This window comes from Haemorhous mexicanus, chromosome 4 (genome assembly GCF_027477595.1).
Source record: "Haemorhous mexicanus isolate bHaeMex1 chromosome 4, bHaeMex1.pri, whole genome shotgun sequence".
Classification (NCBI taxonomy): Eukaryota; Metazoa; Chordata; class Aves; order Passeriformes; family Fringillidae; genus Haemorhous; species Haemorhous mexicanus.
Genome location: NC_082344.1, coordinates 45,648,061 through 45,658,122, shown reverse-complemented (window position 1 = coordinate 45,658,122; position 10,062 = coordinate 45,648,061).

Here is a 10,062-nt window from a genome sequence, read left to right as displayed (position 1 = left end):
GCGGCGGGCCCCCCTCGCACCGCCCCGGCGGCGGCAGCGCCGCACCGCCCGCACGGCCCGCGGGCTCTCCGCGCCGCGCCACGCCCCGCGGCAAGGCCTCGCACCCCTCCGGGCCTCCCCACGAAAAGCTAAAGCCTCAGCCTGGGCCGGAGCGGTGCAATCTCCCCATCTCTCGCCTGGCAACACGCAACCAAAGAACGCCGAGCTTGGTGTTTCTGACCAGAGGAGGTTTCCCTCGCCTTCGTAGATGAACAAAGGTTATGCGATGCTGGCCAGCTACATAAAGATTTTCCCTTGTTAATTGAGTTCTCCTCCGAACTACCCCTGTGCATGTCACCGATCTTCTTTAGCACGGGTGCAGGGCAGAGCATGGACTGTCAACTGCAGATTTACACTAGCTCCAGTAATCCACTAGCTCCATTCATCTCTAGCTCCAAGACACAAAAACTCTGGTATCTACATGTTTTGCAGAAAGCTTCTCTTAAAGGAGGAAGCAGATATGCTCATAAGCAAAAAGAAAATACAAGAAAGAGAAAGTAATATAAAAATAAAGGCAGAGTTAAATATGCTGAAAATTAAGACTGAAAAAGCAAGGCATATGAAGACTCACAGGAAAACAAACAGCAGCATTTAAATTACATTTAAAGTTTCATAACCAAACAAAATATTACTAAGAAAATGCCTAGCATTTGTTCTCTGATGATAAAATATTTTTTTAACCTGTTCAGTAAGGAAAGTTCCACATTCTTCAAAGCCCCATTCTTCCATGTCAGTAAATCATTAAGAAACTGCATGTGTAATTACAACTTTCCTTGTCCTTAGCAATCATTCTTCTATAGGAGCAGGTTTGTCCAACACTTTGGGCACACACACATGCATGAAAATAGAGTCCTTTGTCCAGAAAAACTTATCCAAGCAGATAAAATCTAGAATAGCAAATTATGTCCAGGTTAAGTAAATGCAATTTTAACCTTCCACCTTCTTCTTTATTTCCACAGTGGACAGACTAAGAGGAAGAGTTAAATTTTGTTTGGGAAGGCTTTTTTGTTATTGCAGCAACACGATTCAACCAGTGGTCACCTCCACACCTTACCACCACAAAACCCCACAATATCATTTGCATTTCTCTAAACCAAGCCCCTTCTTCCTTTCCAACCAACACAATGATAACTATACGGATAAATAATTGTGAAGAAGTATATTATTAGTACTAATACTACTTCCATCACTCTAAGTTGGAACTGGAGACAACTAACAAAGGACATGCCAAAAGACATTAAACCAGAGGAGTTTAGAAAAGTCAATTAAGAGAGAAAAATGCTAACTTTATTGTTTGTCACACATGCTATGAGACCTCTTTAAGAGATGATTCAAAGTCTGTTTTGTAGCCACAGCCCCAATAGAAAATATTCATTATGCATTGCTCCCTAGCCAACAATGTATAATATCTTAATTTCTAATTAAGCTGCTGCCTTGTTGTCTGAAATAATTAATTTTATTAGATTTCACATCTTTACATGTTCTTTACTATTTTGGAAGCATGATTTGTAACAAATGTAAACATACTAACCACATCATGCTCTCATAACAAGACATGCCTTATCTTTTAACCTACCGTTTACAGCTGGGGCAGTTAAACCTGGAGAAAAAGAGGGTTCAGGGGGACCTTATCACTCTCTACAATGACCTGAAAGGAGTTCATAGCCAGCTAGGGGTTGTTCTCTCCTCCCAAGAAGCAAGTGGCAGGATGAGCAGAAGTAGCCTCAAGTTGTGCCAGAGGAGGTTTAGATTGGATATTAGAAAAATATTCTTCACTTACAGGGTGTCCAAGCCTTGCAATAAGGCTGCCTAGGAAAGTGGTGGAATCACCAACCCTGGAAGTGTAGGTGTGACACCTTGGGACACAGTTTAATAGTGAACATGTCAGTGCTGGGTTAACGGTTGGACTTAATGATTTAAGGGTCTTCTCCTACCTTAATGATTTTCTTTATTAATTTCACTCATATTCTCACTTTCTGCTTGTTTGTCTATCCCATACTTGGTTTGTAAAACCAAAAGATTAGTATTTGTATGCCAGATTTCTATAAAATTTTGATGTGAGAGTATTAAAAAAAAATTAAACTATAAGCTCTCTCTAGCATAAATGTGGAAATACATCTGTGGGAAAAAACAGATTTTGAAATCACACAAATCTTTCTTAAACCGGTCTGGGACAATTACCATGGAAGTCTATTTCTCATTCTTCTTTGACGTGATATAGCACACAGAAACTTAATGCCACAAATCCGGCCTGCTCAAATATTCCTCTGTAAAGGGTCACTCTCAACACAGTACCCACCTGTCAGGGGCATTTTCTTAGAAGTGAATAGACACTACTGGTCAGTATCTTATTCACTGAGCAAAACATACAAACTTTGTTGCAAACAACACTGAAAAACCATCACTGCACAAAATGGTCCTTCCACACGTTCACCAGCTAATGCTGCTCCATCTTCAGAGCAAGCAAGAAACAGACATGACATGGCTACTTTCCACAACGATAATGTACAACATTACAGGCATGCATCACAGTATTGTAGTTGAATATTTATACCACAGAAAATCCATAAGAAATACACACATCCTTTTCCTTCTAGGTCAGGTAGTCATCTGTCCAACTTGGTTGCAGTCAGCCATGGTAAGCTCTCCCTCTATTGCTTGACAAAACACATCTTTTTCAAGACTGAGAGGATCTTTAGGAAAAGCACTTTCACTCTCTTGTAACAACTTCAGCAACCACAAACTTCCAGGTATAACAGATAGGATTGAATGCCATTGGCAGACCCCAGAGGAGGTCATACCATCTGAAGACTGCTGTAAAAACTGTGCCAGGGCTTACACTTGGTTAATACAACAGCAACCAAGTTCTTCCTTCAGCTGTCTGTACCTTTTATGAGACATATCCAGTGACTTGTACAGCTCATGAAAGCAGTCAGTTTGGCTCAGCATTTAATCACTTATTGCAGCAATACAAAGAAAATCCAGGCAGATGACAACAATGCCTGTCCCTGTTTACAGTCCCTGTGCCTCAGCTTCCTCAAAATCAGGCTCATTGTGGCATATCTTGAAAAAGCATCCTGGGAATAGTTTAGCTGATATAACTCCAGTACGTGCATGTAAATGAAATAGAATTATGAAAAATTGGATAGAACATTCATCTTGCCTTCTGCAGAAAATTATTTTAAGGCAGCTATAATATGTTTGGCTCGTCTGTTTAGAAATGACATGGCATATTAAGGAGAAGGAAAAAGAAAACCTGCCTTGAAAGGTCATACAGTAAATGTTGACCTTCTTAGCTGTTGTTCTAGCAACACATCTTTACTGTTACTGAACATGCCAGAGGCTTGACAGCTAGCAAAAATACATTCCCAAAATTATAGCACATCTCCATTTGAGAGTGTCACTCCAGGCTTGGAGGTAATTTTTATTTTGTTCTCATCTTTATTAATGAGTACTGCTAGAAGTGTTTCAATGCTTTCAGTCATCTGGTTGTTGGTCAATGAATGAAGTACTGACTGTATCTGAAGCATGAAAATACAAATCTTTATCAGAGTCTTTCCACTGATAGTGTTTGATCACACCACCTGATTAGCCCTTTCCTCTTACAAAAATGTCACTTACTGTCTTTGAAGCCATGTATGGGTTACTGATGCTTTGGTGATCAAACTACCTTGGGAGCATTTGTACAGTTGAATACCTGGTGAGTTTTTCCTGTGACAATCTTTTTGATCTGACCAAATTACCATAATTTGCCACAATGTAAATTTTCTTCATATGTTGCTAAAACTCTATTTGTAAATAAACATAAAAGCCTCATTTGGTTCAGAAAGTAGGTAGAATTGGAACAAAAGCATGAAAGTTTCTCTTTGCTTGCCTGCATCACCATCTACAGTTTGTCAGTCCTCTGTGGCTGCCTCCTGCACAGTGATCACTAGGTGCACTCAAAATCACCTCTTCCACCCAAGACCTGCTTTCCCTTAGCGTCAAGGCTTTCACTTCTTATTTCATCTGGAGTGAAGAAAAATAATAAAGAAGTGAATGTAATTATTTTCCTAAATCACTGACAACAGTGAAAGCAGGCCATCATTTTTAATATTATCTCAATCTGTGTGCATACAACACAGCATCTCAGACAGCTGTTTGTAGTACATACACTTAAGTGCAATGCCTCCTATTAGACATTTTCACATTGAATCCTGAAACAGATTTAAAGCTTTTCCAGCCATGATGTGTGTTGAGTTCTGCTCCTATCTTTACAAAACAAAGTAAGTATAAACTGCTCCAATTTTTAAGACAGGCTTATTTGTATATAGTAATTTTATTCTTCTGCAAATTTTAAAGGCTTTGTAATTTTGAAATGCATTCAAGATGGCATGAGTTTGCAAAGTATTATATAAATAATTTTAATCTATTTTAATTTTGATTCACTGTAAAAATGTAACTGCAACCATAATTCTTGAAATATAAACAATTTGTGAGTGCAAGATACTATAGAAGTAAATCTGACTTTTTAATATAAATTATGAATGAACATTGAGAAAAATACTATCATCTTAATTAACTGCAATAAAAAAGAATGCTAATTAGTGTCTTAGAGAAGGTGTTTTATTTCTTAGGATCTGATAGGAGGCTATTACTGCTGCAGGATCAAGTGTCTAACAGACAGGGACAGAGTAGCACCCTAACAAAACACTTGGAAGTGATCCACAAGACTATTCTTTTTATGTAAATTTGAAAATTCAGTTGATTTTTTTTGTTAATCAGACTTCTTTGAGCAGCATAACATCATAGAGATTGGAAGACGTTTTCCCTTGTGTTCATTGATCTCTGAAGAAAATTGCACATATAATGAATCACTGAGAACAGGTGCAGAACTTTATCCTCTCACAATTTAAAAAAAAAAAAAAACCACAAAAATAATATGAAATGTGACAGTTCTATAGCACAGAGTGAAGCAATGCAATTGTGGGGACACCTTTGTCTGCATATGCTCAGGCATACTAAATACTTTTCTCCTTCCTCTGTAACCACAAACACCCCTGGCTTGAGATGTCAAGATGTGCCATCATATTGCTAAACCATTATGTAGCCAAACTGATTTGAGGAGCTGAAAGTTTTCCTCTGTTCTTGCTATAACATTCTTCCATGGTGGTGCGCTGGAAGAAAGGCACTACTGAAAAACAAAGTAACAATCCTTTATTCATTCCACAACCACAACTCCTTTCCTAAAAAACAGAGAGAGACAGAGAGCTGAAGCATTAAAATGCAAATAAAAACCAAGCAATTGCACAATACCACTGCTCACCACCTGTGTGGAATATCCATTTGGCCAGTTCAGGTCAGCTGTCCTGGCCATGCTCCCTCACAGCTTCTTGTGCACTTCCTCACTGGCAGAGCCCAGGACAGTGAAAATTCCTGTACTTGGGGTAAGCACTGCTTGGCAACAACCAAATATCAGTGTATTATCAGCATCATTCTCACGCTGAATTAAAAACACAGCATCTACTCAGGAGACAGAAGTCATCAAAGCAAGGATGTAAAAACTTGTGAACTTGTGAACATTATGAACGATGTTTTCAAGTGAAGGACTCAAAACAGCACAGAAATCCCCACACTGTTATCCATATAGTGTACATACACTGTTATCCATATAGTGTACATACATCCACAAGAACACATTCACATTGAAACTTTGTACCACTTCAAAACTTTTCCAACAAGACTGTAGCAACAGTAAGAAAAGATGACTGATTCTGTCCCAAGTATTTTGTGAGACAAGAAATCTCTAATTCCTTTAGCATTTGACAAAAATGACAGGAATAATCTCACCACTGCAAAGACTATAAATTTTCACCAAACTACTGCAATATCTAAGAATCTTCTTCCTTACCAAAAATATAGATGAAAAAAGAAAGCATATTATGGGCCCAAAACTTAACTAAAAGTATGACCCCCATGAACAATGCATGCTGAACTCTACAGTAATGAATTAAAAAGAAACATTCCCCTAACTCACAAATTTTTAGAGTTCATGACAGGTAAGAGTAACAACAAAGACTGAGGGTCCTTCCTCTTCTTTTCATGGTTGACTTAATAATCCAGTTTATTGAGCACTGGATCAGAAATAAAACACCAGGTTGTAAACATATCATCTTCGTTTCCAACAAACAACACAAGTCCTTTGCATCTAAGAACAATTAAAGGACTTAGAGCTAAAATGAGATTTGTTGGGTTTAAGGGCTCTGTGGTTGCCTTTTTTTATTTTTACATTTATTCTTTAATTGATTAGCTTGTACTGCATCTAGCTCTTGGACCCCCAGCATAAGAAGGATGTCAGCCCCTTGGAGCAATCCCAGAGGAAGGCCATGAAGATGATCAGAGATCTGGAACACCTCTCCTATGAGGACAGACTGAGAATGCAGGAATTGTTCAGCCTGGGGAAGAAAAGGGGAGACCTTAGAGAAGGCTTCTACTACCTAAAGGGGGCCTGCAGTACAGCTGGAGAGGGACTTTTTGTACAAAGACATGTAGTGATAGGACAAGGGAGAAAAGCTTTAAACTGAAAGAGGGCAGGTTTAGATTAGGTACTGGGAAGAAATTCTTTACTCTAAGGCTGGTGAGGCACTGGAGCAGGCTGCCCAGATAAATTGTGGATGACCCATCCCTGAAAGTGTTCAAGACCAGACTGAACAGGGCTTTGAGCAATCTGGTCTAGCAGAAGGTGCCCCTGCCCATGGCAGTGCGATTGGAACTAGATGATCTTTAAGGTCCCTTGCAACCCAAACCATTGTTGGAAGTCCATAACATTTTCCAAAAACTGAGGTTTATATACAATATTACTAAATGTTAGTAATTATTTTTAGTTGCATCCATCTAGAGAGTGTAGATGAATGTGTAGCACCATGTTAAATTAAAATTTACTTCTGAGATCTAGTACACCTAATTGCAATGAAAACATAGACTGTAGCAAACCACCACATTACTATATTTACTCTTTTAGATCAGTACAATAAGGAAAGTGACCAGCTTAGTAACACTACAATGCCCCATCTAGGTTAGTATGCATTACAGTGTGAAAGAGATCTAGTGCTTTTAGTGGGTAAAACAGGAGACAGGGAACCGGAGTTCCCACCTTCTTCTGCAGCTTATCAGGTTACTTATATCCACATTTTCAAAGTTAGTAATTAGTCATTTTGAAACCCAAAGCCTGAGCCTCGAGAAATAAAAATTGGCAAAAGATAATGATAATGTACATCAAAGATAAAGCTGCACTTCTCATACCAAGTTCACAAACATTTTTTTCCATGTGTCAGAACCATTCTGAAAATAGGGAACAGCAAAACTAGTTTCTACAAAACATTACCCACCCCTAAACAACATAATTTAAGCTTTGCCCAATTTATCTTTAGATTAGGTAGGGGTTGCTATCTCATCTCACCTACCTATGCTATGCTATCCTACATGTTAGGATAGCAATAATAATGTTTCTTTAAAAAGGAATCTGTGTATCTTGGTACATTAACATATTGTTGTAAATGTAGCATAAAGCATCTTCATATTCTCTGAAGAAATGTCATGGTCTTTTATAGCAAAATATACTTTCTCTCAAAAAAGATTTTGAAAGTTTCAAATTTCAAATAAGAATACGAATATTATCTTTCACATAAGTAAGAGTAAAAAGCTGTGAATTTTTTTCTCCATTATGAAGAAAAAGATTTATTCAGTATAAGTTCTCCTTCAATTTGGTTAAAAGAACAGGAAATTGCTATGTAAATAAATAGTAAATGTTAAATCTCACAAAGTATTGACTTAGTTTAGCCCTATACACTATTAGGACAAGTAGTTAGTAGTTGTGGAAATCAGAAAATTTAGCATATCTGAGAAAGATAGAAAGAAATCAGTGCTCGATTTTCATTATTTTGCACTATTCATGTACTGTCATTGCTATCAGCTTGTATGTACTTCAAAAAAAAAAAAAAAACTAAGATATAAAATGGATCCTTTCCTTTATTAACTAGTTACTCTTTGTAGATTGCTATCAATGAAAATACACTGGCCATTGGGGTCTTCTAAATAATTTTAAACAGCAATAAAACTCGTAATGAAGGAACTTTATTTAAGTAAGCAAAAGCTTCCTGTGTGTAACTATCAATAATGTATTATCATACTCTGTAACTCACAAATTCTAATCTCAACTCTAAGCAAGGAATACTAGGGTTTTCAATATTTAATTAAGATGCTTCTTCTAAAAGCTTAAGTGAAACCATCTAATTAAAAAAATGCTAATGTGGAGGTATAGACTTTCCTTGTCAAAGTGATGTATTTTTTTCCTTGTTCTACCTTGTTCTGGTTTGGTTTTGGTTTTTTGAAGACAGACAATACCTTATCAGTATAACCTTTATTGCTATTAACAAAATATTTGTAATGCCACCATGCATACGAAAGTTTAAGTTAGGGGATAATTAAGTGATATCAATTAGAAGTGGTTCAATAGCAAGTCAAAATGAGTATTTGGCTGGACACAATCAGTTTTAAAATAATAGGGTTTATTCTTCATCCCAATACATTCAGTTTAAGAGTGGATTCCATTCTTCAACTTTTATAATGATAAAAGTCATAGACATTTTACTTGGATTTATTTTTGGTACTGAGAAAAAGACGTAGCTAAGGGGAAATTGCAGGGACATAACACTGATTTGTTCTGGCATTGTTTATATAAAGCACTAAACATAAACAGAGCTCTATTTTTACACCTAAAACCAGATTAACCTCCCTATTCATAAAAGGCTAGTATTTTACATGAATACAGTAAAAGTTTAAGCCTGAAAGAGCTTACAATACATTCTGAAACAAAATAAAAAGCTCTAGATTGGAGTAGGAGGAAATAAAAGTACATCAGGGAGGATTTCTGCTCCTACTTTAAATATTATGCTACATGGAAACCGAAGTTAAAGCAGAGGTTCCAAAATCCAGCTGAAAATTTAAGTGTGCTAGAAGAGATTCCAGCCCTTTAGAGTTAATAACTTAAATATACATTCATTCCTATCAACACCTAACAAAACATAACTGTTCTTCTGATTGTCAGTTGTAAAGATTAGCACAGAAGCACCAATTATAGATGTCCATGAAATATATACAGTAGCTTCCCTTTTTTTTTTAATACTTTGAAAAATTCCAATACAGTAATTCAACTGTTGCTCACTTTTATAAACTCTTCTGTTTTAAACGCACTGAGAAACCACTTCAGAATACCTTCACTGTAGCAAAATATCACCAAATGGAAGCTTATTTAACAGGTTTCTTTTATATGTAACAAACCCTAAACGTTCCAAGGTGAGACTTGAAAATTAAACACAGAAGTATCCAAACCAAGTTTCACACCTGTTCCTGACACTTTAGAAGCCCACTAGGCAGTGACTGAAATGCCTGCTTTGATGCGCAGTAGCAACCTCTGGACAGAACTCGATCCAACTCACACACCTACGTGAGGGACCTTTACGATCCCTACTCAAGCTCACCATCCCCTGCGCGCCCTCTGCACCTCGGTTTCTCTCCCTGCGCATCCCGAGGCGGGGTCGGGACAATTTTCCTCCGGCCGTGCGGGGCCGGGCTCTGACCGCCGTCCCCTTCCACGCGCAACCGCGAGCGTTTTCCAGCTCTTCGTTCCTCACGGCGCCGCACACAGCCCGTGCCAGCCACCGCTCCTGCCCGTGAAGATGCGCTTCCCTGCCTCTGGCATACTGCCGGGGGAAGGAAAACACTGCCCACGGAGATGTTCGGTACCTCTCAGGACACCCGGAGGCAGAAAAAGCCAGGTGGAAGGAAGCCACAGGACTGAGGGGCGCACACCTCTCCCGCACCCCAGGTTTGCGGGGCGCTCACTCACGTGGGAAGCTGTGGGCTGCCGGCCGCCTCGTCGCCCTCAGCCGCCGCCTCCTCCCCGATGTCGGGCAGGGTGATGAGCAGCTCCTTGGCCGCCGCCCGCCCCCCGGGCTCCTTCTCCGTCTCGCCGGGCGCCGGGCG